Here is a 23531-nt window from a genome sequence, read left to right on the forward strand (position 1 = left end):
TTTTATGTTAAATTTATAGAACCATATTCATCGCTAAAATATTTAATATTTATTAAAAAAAATAATTTCACGTCATATGTCTCACATCTATTAAAAAAAAATCACTTTAAATATCAATTAGCTCTAATTTTTCCTTTTATGAAGGTTTGCACTTTTTATTTTTAAAAACCAACAGTAATCACCCATCACGGTCGAATCCCTTCGTCATTGATACCGAATTTCCATTGTTCTAATATCTTGGTGGAACCTTTAAATCTTCCCATCACTGACAGCTCCCAAATTTTCGAGAAAAAATGTCAGATGGGAACAGAGGAAATGAATTTTCAATGACATTTGTTCACCAAGGGATTTGTAGGCGTCTAGAAGTTCATCAACTAACTGTTTTGGTTTGGATCCATATTGTTGCCCAAAAATCTATTCACTACACTAACAAATACCTTCCATGCTCTAAATTCCTATCTGGTGAGCTTTTTTACAAAATTCTCGTCGTCTAGAAATTTACTCATTTGTGGCCCAATAAAAATACTTTCCTTTAATTTAGCATCACTCAACTGGGGAAAATCTTCTAGGTAGGGCATAAAGACATTTTTGGGATCTACAACGGGTATGAACCTAATATTTTGAGATCCCGGTTGGAACTTACTTCTTACTTTACAATTTGTTTTTACATAGTGTTAATCTTCTGCCCGACTGTCCCATAGACAAAGGAAACAGCAATGTTTCGTAAACCCTACCTGAGGTCCAATTAAAATTTCAATCACCTTCAAGTCCCCACATATCTGCCACTTATATTTGTTGTAGTTAATTTTATCTAAAAGCAAGCGAATATTTTCACAAGTTACTTTCATCTTCACAGGATGAGCAATTGGTAAAGAAGATTTTAAATTTCCGTTGTGTAATAACACTGCTTTTAAACTATATTTAGACGAGTCAATAAATAGGCGCCTCTCACTGGGATTATGCTCAAGATCAAGTTCCTACATTAGACCATCCATACTGTAGAATACAGAAATTGTAGCATTTCTTTTTCTGAAGGTGTTAATTTGTCTCTTTGGCTAACAAGTTCCATTTCATAAGACGGGAAGCAAGAAGTTCAGATTGTTGCTTTGATAACCCCAAATCACGGGCTAAATCATTCAACTCACTTTGAACAATCAAATGTGGCTCGCCGAAACTGGTACTTGGAGTAAAAATAGAGTCGGTGTATTGTTCTTCAGAGCTTCCTGATGATACGTTGTCTCCAGTATCTTCAAAAACAATATTTTGAGGATCTAAAGGTGCAATCGTTACTGGTAAATCTTCGTTATGTGTAACAGGTCGAATAGCAAATTTGGATACTCTATATTGTGCTCTCCTTTCTTAGAATAACCTTCATTCTTTATGTTAGATAAAAGTAGCAGTCGTTAAAATGGTTAATAGGTTCACGCCATACCATTGGAATTGAAAAAGGCATGTTTTTTTCTTCCCATTCATCCACTGAACTAATGACGCGCTACAACTAACACAGCACGCCTGGGGGGTCCTCTGCTTGTCTTGGTCTCTAATTAAATTACCATAATATTTGAAATAGGCTTTTTTCACATTTTCGGAGAATGGCCTGGCTTACAATTTCACCATAAATTCTCCACAAATATAGCAAAATTTGTGAGGAAAAGTTTTGCAAATGCGGGGCGTTTGACTCGACATTTTCGTCTTTATAATCAGTTTTTGCACTATGAACAAACTTACTATGAAACTCAACAGTAAATAAAATAAAAAAAGGGTCTCGCCTGTGTTACGAAAATCTTGTCGGCCAGTGTAATTTAAATAAGTTTGTCACAAAACTATTTAACCTGGTTTGAGAAGATTGGTTAAGTAGTAGGCAATTTGACATTGGTCAATACAAGATGCAATGCAAAACAAAGCCTTTTAATCAAAATATCCGCAGATAACGCTCAGTTGGATGGACTTATGCCATTTCTATTGTATGCTACTTGCAATTCTAGACAAAATCTAATAACTTTTGCGTGTTTGTAAATTGAACATTCGCATCATTTGTGGTGAATCTAATGTCCACATATAATTATTTTTGCAGGAATTTAATCAGAAGCTCTCTATTTATTTCCTTTTATTATGAATTAACAGTGGTTTGAGGCTCACTGAACACACGTTTAATGCTTCTTCTGTCATTGATGATGATAACTTGGTAATCGTTCACCTTCATATTCCAAAAGCGAAAATTGTATTGAAATGGGCTTCAGAAATAATAATTATGAGTGTTGATGTAGTGATAGCAGTGATAAATATGAATATGATCACAAGTTACAGAACCTCCAGTTCAGGAAATATTTTTCACGTACAATGTACCCCGAAGAACAACAAGGAAACAAGGATTCAGATCTAATAGATCAACAGTGGACGCAATATTCACAGTTCGTCAGTTGGTGGGAGAAGTCGATAGAATTCTATAAACCCATTTTTGTCTATTTTGTTGACTTCATCAAAGCATTTGATAGAATACGCCTGGGAGACGTGATTAGAAGTCTTGAGATAAACAACATAGACTATAAGTACCAACGATTCATCAAAGAACTTTACACCGGAACCAGAACAAGAATCAAAACTAAGGTAGGACTTTCTGAATAATTTCAAATTGATTCTGGTGTTCGGCAGGGAGACAGTCTTAGCCCAACCCTATTCAACATCATAATGGATCAAACTATTGAGGATGTCAACAAAGTCAATGCAGGATACAGAATAGATCACCGCTTCTTAAAGGTATTGCTTATGCAGACGATGGTATTGCCGTAGCAGACCAGGCCTATTCTCACATATACTTCAGAAACCAGAGCCGAGATATTAACAATAAAAAGAATAATGAGAACCACAGAGATGAAAATACTGCGAACCATCAAGGGAGTCACCCTCAGGGACCGAATAAGGAGTAATGACATAAGAGAAGAATTGAGCGTACAGGATGTGGTGAGATGGGTCAAAATTCTGGAGGGATTACGTAGATAGAATGCCAGAAGACAGATAGGCAAAGTGGGCTAAGACACGCAGATCTGTAGATAGACCACCAAAGAAGTGGTACGAGAGCTAAACAGGACCTGGTCCTATTGAAAAAGGAAGAAGAAGAAAACAAAGACTCGTAGGACTCGCGCCGTATTCCCGATGACACCCTACCAATCTTAAGCACCACCTCTTTCTGCTTTCACCATTCGAAACCTTTGGAACCGCGTAAGCGAAACTTCAAAAATTCAGGTTGTCCAAAATATTATTTTGATTTGTTACTATCGATTTCTTAGCTCGCTTCTTAGGTATTGCATGCTAGTCTTCTTGAAAAATATCTTTTGTCGTCGTGTTAAAAATAGTCTAGTTTCTGTTTTGCATGAAGCATATTTCCTTTCTGTGTGTAAGTTATGAAACATCTATGTCCAGCAAGGGCAGATCCAGCTTTGGCGCCAGGAGGGGGTCACATAGTCGTGGTCAAGTCAAGAACTTAATTTAATTTTGATACCAATAGATACAAGTGAAAAGTAGGTATTTTATTAATGTACGTATGTCTCTTGAAGACATCCAGAGAAGCACTACCACGCACGGAATTAAGCAGACTATTTATATTCCATAACCGTGGTGAATGATTTGTCATAACAGTTAGAGGGATATGACGTGAAAAAGTGAAGAGGTGGTTCCAACAAACAAAATAGAAATAGACAAAATACATATATTTAAATAACAAAATTAATTTTTCAATTACGCCTTCTCCCGAAACGCGTTATCGCGTCATTTACTTCAATCGGTACGTTTTTATGAACGGGGAGAAGTGCCAGTCCGGTTAGGATAAATATCGATGTCACAATTTAAAATAAGATCAGAAATCGACTGCGGTGTGTACTGGTTCCCCGCCCCCATGATCCCCCCCTGGATCCGCCTTAGATGTCCAGAGAGTGACTGTGTGATATAAAATTTAATTTCGCTGTGGTTCCAGTTGATCCAAATTTTGAATTGTGTCTGTTTTTCCATCGCTGTTGCCAAACAAGCACGAGGCTGGTTCGAGCTGTAGGTTTGTCAGTTCCCAAGTACGTTTTATGTCGTTCTGTGACTAACAAATTTATGTGTGGGTAATTGGCAAGTACTCCTACTGCGTCAGTACTGTACAAGTGCAATCTTCGTTGTAAGTAACGACAGGAGAGAGAGAGAGAGATTCGTAGGTTAGAATTTGATAGGTTAAAGAAAATTTTGATAGGAGAAGGGTTTGTTGGTGTGGACCCTGATATAGGAATTGCTCCTCTGCAGGGCTGGGCCTGTGGTGGTAGTTGCGTTGGGTTGAGCTTTCTTGGAGGAGGAAAAGAGAGATCTAGAATTTTTTGCTGTAGTTGCTGTAGTTGCCAGGATTTGAATACGAATTTTGGTGTCAGTTGATAGATCGTAGGAAGTTTGGTGTTTTTCCAGGATGACTGGGACAGTTTCCTGGGGAAACTTTGAGGTTTTCATGCTCTTCGGACAACGGAGGTGGAAAGCGGGGTGAGAACTGCCGCACCACAAGAGGGACAGATAAGTTTGGCCTTACAATAATCTACGGAATGGCTGGTTGAGGTGCAGCGAATACTGTGTTTGGGAACTGCGGAAATGACGTTGGAATTTGAGGTTTCGCTGTAGTGCGAATATGACAGGTACAAAATAACAAGGACATAACATTTTTGATTAGAGTTTAGTCTACCACAACTCATAAACGTATTATATTTTGCTCCCAATCATATAAATGATAGTTCCACATTATATTTTTGCTTTTTTTGCAGTGTAATCATGAATAAGGGCGATTTAACTTGATGTCATGAATGCCCTTGAAGTAAGTAGTAAAATCTAAATTGATGTTTGTTGAAGACATGATTAAACTGAAGGATTGAGATGTGAAGATGATTTGTTGTGGCGGTCTGTATAGTCTGATGTCTGTTAAATTGTAATAAACGACAGACTAATTTTCAAGAAAATTTATATTGATAGAGAAAAAAGAAATGATTTATCTATTTCCATTTAGATAAAGAGATAAATGATCAATCATTATATAGGTTTGTATTGTAAATTGAGCGTTCTATTGAAAAATACAGGGGGCGTTAGAAATTTTATTTCATATGAATTGAAATTCAATACACTTTTCTTTGTCACGATTTAAATAGCATACCAACTGTATATTCTTTACAATTGGTGTTTTTCGTCTTCATGTTATTATGAAAAATGATATAAAAGCCAAAGTGAACTGAATATATCGGTTAAATAAATAATGCTTTCAATAATTTATTAAATCGATCGTGAACTGTTGCTCCAGTTTCTTATCATTATATCGATTCCCATAATATTAACTTCTGTATCCGTTGAGAAAATTGTTGGACGTGTTTCCTGTTATAGTAATATTCATTCATTCATTATTGCGACTTAAACTTTTCTTTTTATTATTAATAAATCAAAAATATAAACAAAAAATCATATGGAATTGAAAGCTTCTTTTTTTTAAATTCCTACTCGTTTTCTCATTGGAATAACATAAACAACAAAAAAATTCTTTCATATCTTTATTATCTAAATGAAAATGGTACAAAAAAGTATATTATTTTGTTTTATTGCTACGAGGGCAAGTCAATAATTTTTAAATCGAAAATCATTTCATTTTTTTGGGGGCGTTGTTTGATCTTTTCAAATAAGGAGTAAAATATCTATTTGCACAGAATTATTGGTTTGGAAATCGTGAATGATCATTAAGGCCTACATTTGGACAGTTGAGGAAACAATTCATGGACTTTTGCTCTGGAAATCATAGATGTGTACCTTTGCACTGATCAGGTGCATACGATTTTTTCGGGCCAAATGCTGTCGACTCCCTTAAGATATTTGAGGTGCTTATGTCAAGAACCAGCCGTAAAAAAGTTAAAAACTATGAAATTCAAAATTTATCTTATGCCTTAGGGGTGAAAACTACCCCTTATCTTGAATAATTTGAAAATCTTCGATTTTATTATGTATTTGAGAATAATACAGTTTAAATGAGTTAATCGTAGATCTATTGGTATTCTTAAACAAGTTTATGATCAATCGAACTCATGCAACCCTTCCAGAGATCCTCTGAGGTTAGTAATATTGAAAGCTTTTTTTCAAAACACTAATTATAATCTCAATTTTGATGACAATTTGAATTCAAGCTCTACTCACCCTCTTCTACGAAATCTTCCCTATGCCGAGCCGGGCTTTTTGAATTTTGGGGGGTGTAAGTACAAAAAAATGTTAAATCTCATATTTTATGCATGTTAATGGTAAAATGAGCTTTAAATGTATTATTCATAAATCTGTTTACCTTCTCAAATACATTTATGATCAATCACATTCATGCAGCCCCTTCAAATCATTCCCTAAAGTTGAAAAATATTCTCAACGATTCTTTTATAAATAAAAATTATTCAAAAGTGTATTTATAATAAATTGAGAATTTTTCTTCAATTTTTGTTTCCTAAGTTTTTACATAAATAATAAAAAAATTAAAATCAATAAAATTTTTTATTCAGAAAATAAAACTAAAAACAATTTTCATATTTTTCCAATGCTCCAGAATTCGTTCTCCGAAATTTTGAAAACAAGAAGCAGTTGGTTTTTCGACAATAGCTCGCTCAATTTTCAAGCAAGAAACTTTTCCGAAAATACATTTTGTAGGAGATTTCAAGTACTTCAACGTCGTATGAATTAAAACTTTTTTCAATCCCCGATTTCAAAAAGGGTGTAGCTCAAAGGGGTTGCATAAGGCACATTTCGTACGCGTATCCAAACTAATGTATCTCCTTCAATTTTTTTGATACATAAATTTGAAAAAACGCAACATTTTTGACAAAAAAACCCTACAATTAATATTTGAAAAATCTTCTCATAACATGAATAGTATTTGGTTTATTTAAAAAAAATTTACGGAAATGCAGTGCTCAGTTTAATCAATTATTTTTTCTAAAATTGTCATTGAAAACCGGTCAAATCACATGGATCATATCAATAATACATAAATAAAATTAAATACGAGTGGATTACGATTAATTTCAATTAAGTTATGGTGAGGGTAGAATTATTATATTTTTTCAAAAAAGAAAAAAAAGAAACCTTCTTTTTGGTATAAATCAGTCAACTCTAATGCAAAAGACTTTTAATAGTGCCCATTTTAAAGGTTTTTCTAAGTGTGAAGATTTCTCGAGTTTTTTTCCGAAATTTCATCAATTTCAAGTTCAAAATTGCATTGGTGGTGTATTTTCAAAAACAATTTATCATATTTATATAGAAAGTTTTATACTTCTAAAGCCATTCAAGATATCGATTTATTTTTGACATGAATCAATTGAAGAAACATGTGTCTAAGTGATTGTTTATATTGAATTTGTACAGTTTTATATTTATAAGAGATATACAGGGTTAAAGTTGGAGTAAAGGTGAAAGATGTGAAAAGGCAACGTTGTAAAACAATTAAATCGGAAGAGGAACGATGATCTTATAATAGAAAAAATAAAACATCCCTTTCGTGATCAAACAAAGCGATTTATATAGCATAGCTGTGAATATAGAATAAAATTGTTTCACAATCTGTTAAATTTCTGTTGAAAAGGGTTTTTATTATACAAAAAGTTCGAAAAAGATATAGGTTTCTCGAAAAAAAATTGCTATAAGTGGAAAATTGGGGCAATTTCATAGTTTTTTGCATACTTTCGCCACAAAAGTGTATTTTTAACTATCATATCGAAAAATTCAGAATCTAGAGACTAATTTGACACATCGTTTTATTTTTTATACCAAGCAAACGCGTATATTTTGGACGCTACAACTGAAATTATTCTTCAATAATAATCAATTGAAAAGATCATCGCAGACTGTATTATTTTTGTGTTTGCCTTTCACTTGCCCGCTACACCGATCGAGGCGCGCACGAAGCTCCAAAGGCAGCTTGACATGGTGCAAGAAATTGAATGAATTTTTTCCAAAGTTAAAATATTTCATAGAGTGAAATAAAAGTGAAATGAGCTAAGAAAAAGGGGTCAGTGAATAACTGGCAATAATTTTATCTGTTACTGCCTCGTTTTTTCAGTAGTAAACTTCTCCCTAGAATAGCAAGCCAAATATTGCACGAAACAATCAGCTAAATTTCATCTTGCCAAGTTTTCGAGCAAGAAATATTGCTGAATATACTGTTTACACCACCACTGCACCAACACTAACAATTATACTGTCTGACGCGCGTTTCGATAACCAAGTTATCGTCTTCAGAAACTGAGGGTGAACTAAAATCTAATAACTAGACTTACCTGTTTTATACTAAATTTTCTCACCACTAAGCCACCTCCCGCGAAAATTAATTCCAGCGGGAAAAAGCTCCTTGGCGGGAATATTAATGTTTATTCTTTGACTACTAAAATAAAGAGTGGGCTGTAAGGAATTGGCCGTTTGTCCCTATTTAAGCTACTCTTACAACTAGCAATTTCAAAGGTATCAAATGCATCCAATAATTTATTATTGGATACATTTTTTAACAATTTCACATTAATAATATTTATGCATTATATTTTCCGGTCCGTCCATATTTCAATTGAGCAATGTGCTCTTTAAACCGGACAATAACGGATCTTTTATTCTGCCCAATATACTTTCGGTCACTATCACAACTTATTTCATATATACCACTCTTTTCCAAATTTGCTATTTTATCCTTAGGATTGCCCAATAATTGTTTTAATGTGTTGTTGGATTTATAAACCAATTTTAAACCTACTCTGCTAAATATTCCTTCCAATCCTCTCGTGTAAAGGTATCAAAGCAAATTTTTCTTGTTTTTTACTTTGGGTTTGGAAAAAAGTGGCTTCACATAGAGATTTATTAAACCTATGACGATTGATTAACCTATTTACAATTCTTTTTTCATAACCGTTGAGTACAGCTACATCCTCAATGAAGGACTTTTCCTTATTGTATCTCTCGATGGTGAGTGAAAAGTGGATTAACCGATGTACCAGGAAATGGAGATTGGCCATCTTATGTTGTATACAATGAAAAGAATCAGCTGGGATGTACCTGCACGTAGCGTTGTTCTTCCTAAATACATCAAATTCTAAATTTTTACTATTTCCAATTAATAAAGTATCTAAAAATGGTAACTGTCCATTATTCTCCATTTCACAGGTGAACTTTATAGGTGGATATATGGGTGATTCCGTTCTAACTGTGATATTCAATGTCCTGTATTGTTTTTTTGTACTAGTCATTAATTAATAATCAATTAATAAAAATTTTGTGTTAATTGAATAATTCTTAAGATATTTAAACATTATTTTTATACAATATAACTTGCCACTTAAAGAAAACTTATACTACATCACTTGAATGTCAGTACCGTGTCATGTCCATTCCTAGAATTTACCGATAAATTATTAATTTTTTTTGTCGTAACAAATGATTTAAACTAATTACCTTATAAATTCTAATGTTTATGATCAAACTGAGGAAAATTGATGCACTTGTTGTTTAATATCTTAAGTTACCATGCCAGTACCGTGTCATGTCCATTCCTAGAATTTACCGATAAATTATTAATTTTTTTTGTCGTAACAAATGATTTAAACTAATTACCTTATAAATTCTAATGTTTATGATCAAACTGAGGAAAATTGATGCACTTGTTGTTTAATATCTTAAGTTACCATGTCAGTACCGTGGATAAATGAGTCAGTACCGTGGAACTCAAAATCCGACATTTGTGTCTTGCTCGTGATACTTTGAAGTTGTAGTAAATTCCTCTTAGAGTTTTATTTTTACAGTAAAATAGATGAATAATATGCATAAAAAAGTTAGAAAAGTTAAATTTTAAAATCTTGAAATTTTGAATACAAAAAATCACAGTTAGAACGGAATCACCCATATGGAGTTGAGTTCCAAAATGAATTCGTCTATCTTTTTCTTCTTCGTATTGAATATCTGTACCATACCCTGGGAAAATATTGAAACTCTTGACTGTTTTGATTTTCAAAATGACTCATGAACAGTTCAGCCATGATCGGTGATAGGCAGTTTCCCATTGCTGTTCCTTAATCTTGCTTGTAGAATTCGTTGTTGTACTGAAAATAATTTTGTTCTTCTATCACATCAGCTCCCAAATTATTAATTTCATCATCAAGGATTTCAAATTATAATCCGCAAAAATATTTATTCATTTGTTATAGACTTCAAAGGTCAAAGTTTCACTAATAACTAGATGTACATTAGTACGATCCCGGAGATCCAGACCTGGATATTATATGAGTATAACCATTAAAAAATATTTGAAAAAGATGAAGCAGTAATTACAGTTTATCCAATCGTTGGGAGGTGGAGCGAAAAAGGTAATAAATAAAGTTGTTTTAAGACTAAAGTATATACTAATATAAATCATAATAGTGTATAAACTATTTTTATACAATCACTAATGTTGCTAGAGATTACTGTCCATAATTTCGTTATTCGCTAGAATTCCAAGGGTCATATATCACATCCATTGAAGTTGGTTGTGTACACCAATAAGGCGGTCTGTATAATGTCAGTGTTTGCGCATGAAATAGCTTCCTATAAATATCAATTTAGACAGTTTACTTAGTTCACGTATGCAGTTTGAGCATTTCCTTCTATCTACAGTATCCTTCTTAGAAAAAGGTTTATGTGGGGTCGTAGAGATGTTAGTTTCTTGCATAATTCACACACAAATTACATTAAATATCAATTTCATAATCATGAACATTAACAAAAAAATACATAGCACCCTATTTACATCTGGAGATTCATATAAGTAGTTTCAAAATAATTTTTTTTGAATCCTAACTATATGTTCCAACACGATCAAGAAGACATTGGTTTACTGGAAGAATAGAAAGCGACAAAGTCCATATCCTGAAAGATAGAAGGAATCAGTCCTCTTGGAGGCTAATAAACCATTCGATCTGATCTGATCCGAAGATCTGATATCTAGTATACGAGAAACTGAAATTTCCAGAGTCAAAACAAACTTCTACGTTATAATCCAAGGGATAGAAGATTCCAGATAAATCTAAAGATGATCGGATACAAACTGGGATGATTGGTTATATAAAAGAGACTCTAGTGACTGAAAGATTTTAGTAAACCTAGAATTTAGTCGTAGACTAGTGATAAGACCAGTATAAATGCAGGAAAGAATCGGTATATTTAAAAAGAACAAGAGGGTGATGAAAACAACGTGGTGGAAGATCAAATACATCTTAGATCTCATAAGAACCACATCGAGCACCTATTTAACATGAAAGAAAAGTTAAGAGGACAGCAGGAGATCGTACTGAGCTACATCATTATTTATCCATCAAAAATCATCGAAAGTAGGTTGGGATCAGTCCAGAGCATTAGCCTAAAATGAGGAATGAGTTCTTCTTGGTATTTATAAAGAGAAACTGCAAAAGATTATAGATAAAAGTAAAGATACGCGACATGAACGGAGCGGAGGATCCTAATATCCCATGTAATGAAGCTGAATTAGCATCGAATGCTCCTAAACATCATAAAAACAAGACGGTCAGTTATGTGAGGTACCTAATACCGAAAGAAGATACCTGGAGACTTTCAGTAAATCAACAAAAATAGAATGGAGATGAGCAAAATAAAAAAAAACTGTCAGTCGGCGAGTAGTGAGAAGTTCTTCCCTGTAGGGATCTTTATTAGAGAGATACATTCTAAGAGGGGAAAGTTTGGTACAATATGTATTTATGTATAATATAAGCTACTCTTTCAAGCAAAGTTTTCAATAATAGCCCCCCAACCAATAAAAAACAGCAATTGTTTTATAACGAATCTATATAATAAACTTTATGGAGTACAAAAATCTCAGCAAACGACATCTCAAGTAACTAAAGAAACAGAAATGGAAGTTAGATATGATTGTGTGTTCTTAGGTTGACATAATCTTAATAAGAGTGATTTTTCAAATATCAACTATTTCAAACACGTTCGTATTTATATTAAGGGTTAATTTGAAACCCTAATATGACTTCCAGGAAATCAGGAACTAGACTTCCTTGCCAAAATAGGTGCAGCGACTCTATCCCTTGCACCATACCTACTATGGCCTCACAAGATGCCACATTCATAACCATATCAGCTAAGAAGTCTTAAGAACTTCTTGTGATGATCACAAACGACATCAAACTGGTTTTCGGTCTTCTGACAATTCACTTCCCCTTCAAATACCACCTCAAGACGATAGGCATGGAAACAGCAGAGCATCTACTCTGCGAATGTCCTGCCCATTTCGCTGAAAGGCTTAATTACCTTGAAGGAGTAGTACTAACACCTAGGAAAGTGGTACACAAAACCCCCAAAAACTAGCTTCCTTTGGTAGGAGTCTACGTAATTTTTAAGCAGAACAATGATGTGTAGAGTCTTGTACAAAATATCTTATAGGTATAGGTGCAGATTGGCTGTACTACTTCCCAAAACAATCTACAATCTACAAAATCTAAGCGTTCATTTTCGATATTTCGAAAATGATTTTTAGGTTAAGTATCACAAAAAATTTTTTGATATACACACAAAATTTGAATTCTGTTAATGTGAGGACATGTTTCGATTGTAAATATCGTATAAACCCGAATCTCCATGGATTTTACGACAGGTATATTAATGAAGTGAAACAAGAAAAATATTATTCTAACGCAAATACGTTGAATGAATGATTAGAAGAGCATAGCGCGCTTGCCCAGATAAAGTTTGATATTTCAAAAAAGCAGTGCTCAAAGAGAAAGTTGACAGTAGACGCTCTAACCGCCGCGACGTCGGATGGAGCTTCTCGACGCTTTTAATACTCCAAGCGACGCGTGGTTTCACGAAAATTGCCGCAGTTTCGAGTCGATTTGTTTATGAAATAAACAGACTGCTTGTGGTACGAGAACGAATGTCTGGTTTGTTTAGAATTATTTTGGACTAATTTTGAGGTATAATAGATTATTTTAAATGAGTTTTCCGTGCTTATGCAACATTATATTTACACTTGGAATGACTGATTAATTTTATTTATGTTGTAAACTACTAATAACTTTCAGTAGTTGGTATTGTTGTTAATAATATAGTAGTAAAATACTCAGCTGGATAGCTTTTGGCAAGAGAAAATAATTTTCTAGTTGTTTATATATAAGCAATCCATAAATTTGAGGTTGAAAAATTTATATATTGAAAAAATTGCTCGTAATATTTCAAAGTGTATTTTAGAAATTGAACAATCCTTTGATGTTATAGCTTCAAAATAAGTTTACAACATCAAGTATTAACTGATATGTTTCTTTTGAGTTTTTAGAATGTTATTTTGAAATTTTAAGCTCATACTTTTATAAAAAAGAAAATGACATTAATTATAGTAGAAAAGTACAATGAAAACAACTCATATCTTAATTTTTTGGCTCCTTCTAGATTGTTTGTTTCATAGTTTTTGTAGCAAAATTTCGTCAAATGAAGCAGATTTGTATGCTTTCTTTAGGTTGAAAAATATCAGATACTTTCTTATCTATTTTGGTATTTCTTCTGTCTTATTGGAATGGAACATAGCAATGTCATGAAATATTTGAAAATCGAACTAATACACTAAATGATAGCAAGAAAAATTGATGTAAAACTCTAGTTTGGGAGTATAAAGAAATAGATAGACACCTCAATTATGAGTCCAGGCTCAATATATGGAAAATAACGATAGATTAACAAGAAATGTTAATGTTACGAGTATAAGTTGGAGTCGCATCTTTTATTTATTGCTCAATCAAACTTATTACAAATGGACCAAAACAGTGAGAATGATTTACACTGGATTGAAATCAAGAACTAATAACGTTGGAGAAGGTTCATCGGACTTGTTTAACCTGAATTACTTCAGAACAAAACTGATCTCCAGCTGGTATTCTGGTCTGATTTGTGTAATCTGATATACATCCAAGAGCATGTGAGCTTAAGACATAAAGCCTCCAGAATCTATTATCTATTGTCTACATAATATCTACTGAACTAGCTACGAGTGCTTGAAATTCTTAAGCGCTGGTGTCAGAGTGAAGAATTCAGATTCAGCTCTTACTGAAGTAGGTCATGGTAGTACTCACTGGTGGAGTAGACTCAATAGACTAGGGACGACGAATTTTGTTTGAAAACTGAGCGGTGAAAAAGCTAGTTAAATGAAAATGAACCCAAATGGAACAAAATTAGTTCAAGAATGGGTACACTTTCAAAGCTACGCTTCACTCATTCTAGATCATTAAAAAATCGTTCTTTTAAGAACAGCATTTGGAATATATTTATTCAAATTTTGATATAGCACTTAGTATCGTTCGTATATGTCAGCGACAAACTTTACTCGATTGAAAAGATTGAAGTACAACTATCAATGATTGATTATTAATGTATTTGCTTAATTTGGTTCAAATAATGTCTTCGCCCTGATGATAATCAATGATCTTACACGAAACCTTGGTTCTCAAAGCATAAAATTGAAATATTAAAAATAAATAATTCAGATAATTGTAATGGGGTACTGGGGTATCGAATTTCAGAGGTAAGTAGAGGCGTCAAAAGTTTAATAGTCTTCTTCTTTCGTTGCCGTTGCGAACGTTGGCTATTAACAAGGCTATTCATGATTACTGCGTTTCTAAACAGATCAACAGAAGAAACTCCAAATTATTGGTGTAGGTTTGCCTTAGACAATCAAATGTAAAAAAAACGGTATTTGTCATGTCTCAGTATGTGGCCAAAATACTCCAGTTTCCGTATTTTTTTTACTGTAAAGACGACGATACATCTCCATTTCGAAAGATTCTAGTCATTCCAAAGTAGCCTCGATTGTGGTCCCGTTCTATATCTTGACCGTTTATCGTTAGACGCACTGAAGGATGTTGACTTTTGCTAATAATAATATGTTTTGGTTTCGATATATTCAAGGATAATCCATGTTCTTCATTTGCTGTATATATTTTGTTGTATCATATTTTGTAAATCTTCCAGTATATATTAGCGATAATACGGATATCTCATCTGTTAATGTCAGTGTTTCTAAGAACCTTGATAAGTTTTTGACGTGTTTGACGTTATCGAAAGCCTTTGAGAAATCGATAAAGCACATGTGTACGTCTTTATTCATATCTCTGCATGTCTGGATGAGAACCTGTAGGCTTTCCTTTTACCTAGTGCGTTACCAAAACCAAAATGTTTTTTTTCCCATTTTGCGTATATCAGATTTTGTATAATTTTGATAAAAACTTATGTCATTTATCAAGGTTATTAGACGGTAATGTTCACAATGTTTTGCACCTGGTTTCTTAGAGATCGCGATAGACTGCAGCCACTCTTTAGGAATCTTTCCTCTATCATAAATGGTGTTAAAAGGGTGGTCAAAATATCAAGAAACTTATTTCTGTTCCGCATATTAATTTCAATATTTCACCCTGTATGTTTGTTGTTTTTATCGAGCATTAAGGACCGTATGGCTGCCTCTACCTCGGATCTTAGAATTGAAGGTCCAGTCGTGTGTGTATTTACTTGTGGTTTTTCTGTGTAAGTCTTCCATATCTTTAAAAGCTCTGAACTTTGGGATCCCATATAGGATTTTACAATGGGCCTAGTATAGGGAGTATAGTATAGGGACAGATTTGGTCCAAGTATGTACAACTCTGGCCCTACCTTGGTGAGAAGCCGTTATTGGTCCAGACTTGGTGGGACTCTGGGATGATCCCTCGCTTGGTCTACAACCCCGAACCAGACCTGGTTGCTTGTAAAAATAGATTTTTTTATATAGTCAATAAAATTATAGTTATGTACATAAAAATATTAGTTAAATAATTAATTTAATTAATTAAACATGTAAAGGAGTGATCCTATTTTTTATTATTCTATTTATTATTGTCTTTTATGCATAAAAGAATTTTATTCATAGTGAGTTATTACTTTTAATGTTAATATATCTATTATGGATAAGATATTAGAACAAAACTGAGTTCTGCCAAGCTTTGCTGACTATAGAATGGCCGGAGCTTAATTACCCAGACTTCAACCAGGCTTGAACCATTATTGATTTGCCAAGCCCGGGTTTTCCAGCGTTGGTCCAAGTTAAGCCCTGTCGTCAAATCTGGGGACTCCTACATGCGATATTAAGTTTCCATCGGCGTCCAACAAGCCTGAATTTAGGTTATTTGGTTTCTATTTAGTTGTCAATTCCCTAATCTTCTTATGAATGTTATGGTAGTCGTAATTTCTTTTACAATGTTCGATTTCGTTGCATTTCATCAACAGCCATTTTTCTTTGCCTGCGCTCATTTTTTTTTCTTATGTTATTATAAATTTCATGGTATTTTATTTGATCTTAGGTTTCGTACTTTCTTCTTACCTCCATGTCAAGGTTTAAAGTTTACAGACGGCAAATTTGCACTGCTACTCATAGTACTATAAATAAATGAGAAACAAATAAATATTGGACTGTAGAATAGTATATAATATTCATATTATTTACCATTCAATTCTTTTTTGGACACAGAAACATCCTACGACTCAAATATATTCAATAAAATCATTGAAATATTTTCCACGTTGTAACTAGTTGCTTAATGATACAAGTTAGTTCATAAGCAGCTTCAATGTTGTTCGAGGAAGTTGTGGTTTTACAGAAAATGTTCTCCATTTTTCTTTGATGCAAGCCACAATATCAGTAGAATATCCTGTTGGTTACAAAAGTTTGAAGCGTGTAAGTATCTGATGTGGTAAAATTAATTTCTTGGAAGTTTGTTTTGAACCAAATATTTGCCAACAGAATATTATTCTATAATACCTCCGAATAATATTATTGAGGTTCGAAATTTGTTAGGTAATCCTTTCAATTCGAATTTGTAGATTTAAAGCTAGAGCTTAAGTAGGTTAAAAATATAATAATAAACTATTTTGAAATTTGATGATGAATCTTATTAATTATAAAGTTATTAGTAGCGTTGATAGTATTTGCATTGAGTGGAACTATTTCTATACTATATAGTCGACTATAAATTCTCTAAAAAGTTTCTGCTAATCACTAAAAGTCCTATTAATACTTCGTTGCAAAGCAGCGAAAGTTGAAATTGAATGTGCTTTTAGTAACTTCGTTCCCACAAAATGCAATCTATTCGTCAAACAAAAACTAAGGACTTCTAGTTAAATTAACTTGTGGAAAGGGACGTCCAATTGGAACTGGAAATTAATTTTCAGGGTGCTTTTGTGTTGATACAAAAACTTTTTTATCTCTTACACTGGAACGAACCGATAGAAATATTGAAAAAAATTGGTTAATGCGATTTATGGAATTCATATTTTGTTTTTTTGTAGCACGTTTTTTTCTTGAAATTCATATTTACTTACGAGTACAAATTCATAAATAATAGGAGCAATATGATCGAAATTATGATGATAATCTTTCTATACAAGCAAATAATGTTCGTTAAAGGACTATAATAGTTCTACATACAGTTTGAGTAATGCTCACATTAAGGCTTAACACGCGATACAACCATTTTAAACATACAGAGAGAGTTGCTAACTTTTTTTGCATAGGATACAAGAGCAAACTGTTTCCACGGTTAATTGGAATTAATTCATTATCAAAATACTGAAAAGAACTTGTAGTACTTCTTAGACATATGTTTTGATGCAAACAAATCTCCAGACCTCTTTGTGAGACAAAAATAATACGTTGAGCTGTCCACCTGACAGCGACTGATTTCATGTAAAAAAAATGATGAACGACATTTTGAACACCTAGGTTTATTTAATGATTTGTTCTCAATGTCTCCCACAAAATTCTGAAAATGATTTCGACGTGTTTCTCAGTGACAGTTTTGATATAATTTTTTCCGTTTCTTAGATATGTCCAGCCGCCGTTCTCAGTTTGTCCACCCGGTACGTAACATAAAAACTATAGTTGACACAGCTTTTTCATTGCAATTATTGGATTCAACAGTAAAAGTTACATAATTAAAATAGATTGTCAGAAATAGCTGAAACTATTTATTGAAGAAAAATAGTAAACCAAAACATATTTAAGCATAGTGCACGTGATGAAGGTTGAAAACGCCAAAGCCGAGCATTTCGCAATTAAGAAATAATTTGCGGTTTTAAATAGAAGATTAATAATATCGATTAAATAATTATACATAATATTATTACAGAAATATTCAATGTAAACGTGGAGTTTGGAATATATAGCAAATACAGAAATCAAAAGAAAATATGTGTATTAAAACATAAAATTAAAATCTTCATTTTATATTCCAATAAACACATTTTCTTATTCCCTACCAGCTGACATTAAAATAAGGGGTTCAATGACAATGTCTATACCCCATATTTTGATTTTAACGTTTTCCTGGACATATTGAATACACTTTTCTCACTTATTATGTGTAATTCTTCGAATAGCTTTGTGAAAAATATTTCTAACGTCAGAAGATGTAAATGTTTTATTTTAGGCTGCAAAATATTGTTTCACATCTACATAGATCAATTCAATGGGATTGAATTCACAATGGGCCGCAATCTTCTTCATTTTTCTAAGTTATTTTGGCCTCCACACAATTATTTATGCCTTTTTTCAATAATGAACTCTCCCTTCCTCGTTTTTTACATTAAAATCCCATTTCTTTTAATAAATTATAAAATCTTTTAAAATCCGGCACGTCCATATCTTCGTTAACTACTTCAAGAACTTTATCTACTGTGGTTAACTCATTTTTAAAGAAATTCTGCTGATGACGTTATTTTGGAAATCATCGATTGAATTGTAAACTTTTTTTCTCGATGGGTCCTTTCTTAGGTCGGCCACTGAATGATTAGCTTTGTGCTCACGAAGGATTCGGTGGACACTAGAATATACTCCCGAAATATTTGCCGTTTTGGAAATAACGTCATCAACAGTCTTCTCATCATTATCTTGCAGTTTAAATGAATCTTTTTAGTTCTTATTAGACGGACTATAGATAATGTCAACAACTTTTTCATGTATCTCCGTGGCAGATATATTTAAGAAAATCACGCAACAGACAAATCTTACAAATCTTACTGTAATATGATAACACGATGCCGTTTCTGTACTACACCTAGCGGCTTCTGCAGCGATGCAGCTTTTTCTTGTGGTATATTATGTTGCCTCTAGTTTAGACCAGAAACTATGTACACGTGCTGATCACGCACTGATCATTATTTTGATTTACTATTTTTTTTTCTATAAATAGAAATAAATATTGAACAAGTATTTGATTACGCTAGATCATATATAATAATGATTTATTGTCCCTTTTCGGCGAACCTGTTATATCCACATAAAAACTTCCGACTATTTATCAATATAATGTTAGTTTTTTGACATACAATAGGTAGGAATTAATCTCATTAATTTTCGTTTGATCTCACATGAAAAGCTGCTTATAATTGTTTATTAAATAGCTATTATAATAAATGAGCTGACTTATTGAGTGATAACCTTGTTTATAAATCTGTTGGAATATTCGCTTTAAATTGAGTATTATTTATTTTTATTGTAAAAATAGCAGGTAAGAAGCTTTTTTTTAGCATGATAGACCAGATAAATTTAACTAGAAAGTTCTTGAGACGCCCTATTGAAAATTCTTATTCACGTTGAGACAGTTTCCAATTGAGTCGCTTCAATATACGTTGTACTCAATAAACTACATGGTCCGGTCAGTATAAACATTTAAAATAATAAAGATTTCCTGAAAGCCAAGTATTCGGAGGTTTTAAAAATCCCCATCGATCCTATGTGGGCAATAAAAGTTATTCGGGATCAAAGGTAAAAATTCAAGATTTTTTAAATTTTTCTTAAAATCGGTGAATTTTATCAAAAAAAACCTCGAGCAAAAGTTGTAGATCGTAAAACTCTCTACAAAAATGGTTTTTATGTTTTTTTTTTCTAAGTGTTACCATTCCTGAGATATAACGATTTACAAACCAACTGTTAGGTAGTGTGGAATTTGGAATAATTCAAAAACCCGTCAAGTTCTAAATATTACCTCATTATTGATATTGATAATTGATATTGCTGTCGATTATTGGGTTAACTATTTTTTTTTTATTTTGTATTTCTTTAGATATTTTAATCAGATTCCATACTTTTGCAAGTCTACTTCAACAGTCATGTCTTCTTCTTCTTTCCCTTGCTGAATGTTCACAAATTGTTCAAATGTGGCTGAATAATTGGTCTCTTCATTAAAATCCAAGTAATCTTCCTCTAATGTATTGACATTGGCAATTGGTACACGCTGGAGAGCACAGCAAGCCGACTTTTTTACGACCACATTTGGCACTACAACTTTTTTGCAAAAAATAGTATTGAGGAGTTTTTGTGGAGCAGGTGTTGAATAGCAAATACCGATGTGGGAAGAAAGCATCTTTCTTGTTACGCGTATTTTTTACAAAAGTTAAGTATCGGTATTTATCAGTGCAAGTAATTTTTTTTAGCTCCATAAACCTCAAGAAGAAACCGAATTCCTTATTATTGTAATTATTGTTCCAGATGTGAAATCAATTTCTGTAAATACTTTTTCGAATAGTTTAAATACGTTTCGCCCCTTCTGTACATTGCTGACGAAATGAGACATTTTTTCGAGCTATAAAATAACACAAATAACCTAAATTGTAAACGCTTGGGATAAGTACGTATAGTCACTTAAACTAAACCTTTAGCACTAAAAGAAACAGGTATATAAACGAAACTTATGGACAATAGAATAGCCAGATGTTTTTCGAGGCCACGGATTCAGTTAGAGACAGGTATATAAACTTGTTTTAAGTACCTGATATGTATATACGTGGCTTAAAAAATCACGGGTATCATTTTTGTAGAGAATCTTAATATCTACAATTTTAGTTTGAGATTTTTTTAATAAAACTCAATGTTCTCGCGAAAATTCCAAGAAACCTCAAATTTTGTCCATTGACCCCGAATAACTTTTGTAGCACACATAGAGATCGATGGTGATTTTTAAAATATTTTATTTGTAATGGTGAACCCAAGCTCTCCAACAATATTTGGCTTTCCGGGAATATTTATTACTCCACCACTATTTTTATGTCTAAATTGACCGGACTATACAAGTTTGCAAGTATGCATTTCAAATATATATTTTACTACGTATTTGAGATAATAACCTCACAGTTTTATATGAATAACTTCATTTTGATTACAAGAAATAAAAAAACAAACATCCCAAATTCGGTAAGACGTTAAACAACGCGTGTAATTTGATATAAAATCCACAATCTCACAAGCTAAAAAAACCTTTTCAGCGTATAAACATAGACGTGCAGCGTGTGATGTTTCATTTCTCAAATAAAAACAAGATGACCACACATTAATATAAAAACTTATTTCGAAAAAAGTAAAGAGCAAAAGTAAAAAAATGCACTTAATATTTACAGTGGTGAAAGGCAGACTAGTCGGGCTGTTTTTTAGGTATAATGGAGATATTTTCATGTGGGAGAAGGTATATTTCAGGATTTACCCTGACGTAGGAAAGATTTTTCTGTACAGAGCCAGGATTTGGATGATTTTTAGGTGTTTTTGTTTGTGATACATACGCTCATCGAATGAAAATAATGGAAGCAGTGACTATCAGTGTGGTTATTCCCTGTGGGAAAATATTGAAAATCTGAAAAGCGTATCGATTTGAAAAAGATTCTACGACTTTTTGGTTTAATGAAGTTCTGTAGTAAGAATTTATATTAAATTTTTGCAGCTAAGCCTGGATCTATTGAGCGTCGGTTTTGCTTCATATTTTGTGAGCGAGTGAGTTACCCCTCGACTAGCTACACCACTGATTATTTAGAATTGTGAAACAAAGAAAGAAGAAAATTGTTTCAAAAGTGTAATACTTCCGAATTACTCTATAGATGGAACTTTTGCCCACAAGGCAAACGTAGTTTTGTATTCGAGATTCTTTATGTTAAATTTGGTTGATTTTGATTCCCTATCGTCAGTCTTTAAGATGAAAGATAAAACAAGTTTCTCTAAAGGTTTGTAAATAATAAAATTATATCGTTATAAAATACGTATTCTAGACATAATTCCTTCATTTTATGAACATTTTCAAACTCATTATAAATATTTATATTTTTTTTGTTAAAATTTAGAAGGGGACAAATTATTCTAGACGTTTTTTTATGTATTATTAAGAATATCCCGAAATTTAATAGCTGATACTAAATAGTTAAATATTCTTCCTACATTTTTTGAAATTTTAGTTTATCTTGCTTGTTATGGATTGCCATAAATAAATTTGAATGCTAAGCAGATGCTACAGAGTATGTAACAAACTTTCCATGATTTTTTTAATGACTTACAATGTGTTGAAAGCCAGTGATTATCATTCGATAGTTTTATATCTACGAGCGAAAAATTAAGAAAAAATTTGTAAAAAATAGAATGTAATTATCAAAAGTTTATAAAAAAGTCAATTTTCGTAATTTAGAATTCATTCCAGTTCAATCGCTAGTCATAAATATGAAGATTAAAATGCCATTTGGTTTTTTGATTTCGTATAAACAGGACAGCCGCAATCTTGGTCACCGCCAAGCTTGAAGTCTTCCTTTCGACCACTATAACTTTTGTTCTATTATTTATTTTGACTCCTAAAAATTCCAGAGGCTTATTTAATTGTTAATGAACATTATGCAAAAACAATGAGATTGATTAATTCAATGGTTTGTCCGTAAAAAGTTATCGAATAAACTACTACTAATTATAATTATTTACATTGGGTTTGCGACAAAATAAAACACTTTTACTTTAACAAATAATAGTTTTTAATCAATTATATATTTTCCATTTTGCTCAATGATCTTTTGCCATCTTTCTGTTAGCTTCATGATTCCGCGTTGTTAAATTTTCTGGTACTTATCAGCAAGTGCGATTAAAGATCATCGTCGTTTGTGATTATTCAAAGAATTCTGCAAACTTCGTAATAAATGGTAATCAGATGGTGTTAGATTAGTGCTTCATAGGGGATGTGGCATCACTTCTCAGCCAAGCTCCAATAGTTTCCCACGAGTTCCCAAAGATGTGTGTGGCCTTGCAGTTTGATTAATTTTTGACAGTAAACATCAGAATTGATCGTTTGGTTTCTTGGAAGCAGCTCAAAAAACATAACACTGTCTAGCTCGAAACTAATTGAGGAAGTATTTTGAAAGTTGCTAATGTATCGAAAAGCCCCCAAGTTCAGAACGAGAGATGATTAAAAAGAATAATACAAGAAACCATGTGACTTTTCTGCTACAATTGACAGAAAATCAATAACACTTGGTATTTTTTCCACGTGCTGTGAAGCATATAACTACAGATTGGATGATCTCCACGCGTTCCCACATCCCATATAAACGCGAGCACACAAAACTCTCTTGATGTTACGTGCATTATGTCGGAGATACACGTGTTCCCACGATACGTCATAGTAGTCTGTTTCTGGCGCCTTCCCACGAAT

The 23531-nt window shown here is 32.8% G+C and overlaps 1 protein-coding gene across 8 annotated transcripts in view; it reads left to right on the forward strand.

Moving 5' to 3' along the window:
- Positions 1–12796: 12796 nt before the first annotated feature.
- Positions 12797–23531, forward strand: part of LOC130898680 (uncharacterized) — a 56283-nt gene continuing 45548 nt past the window's right edge. For 5 of the 8 annotated variants that reach the window (XM_057808133.1, XM_057808135.1, XM_057808137.1 and 2 more), the window contains exon 1: positions 12797–12983. The gene's annotated coding sequence lies outside the window, so the exon portion shown is untranslated. Of the gene's footprint in view, positions 12984–17905; positions 17941–23531 lie in introns of all 8 variants that reach the window. The other 3 variants (XM_057808136.1, XM_057808132.1, XM_057808130.1) reach the window with 3 other exon arrangements.

This window comes from Diorhabda carinulata, chromosome 10 (assembly GCF_026250575.1).
Source record: "Diorhabda carinulata isolate Delta chromosome 10, icDioCari1.1, whole genome shotgun sequence".
Taxonomy (NCBI): Eukaryota; Metazoa; Arthropoda; class Insecta; order Coleoptera; family Chrysomelidae; genus Diorhabda; species Diorhabda carinulata.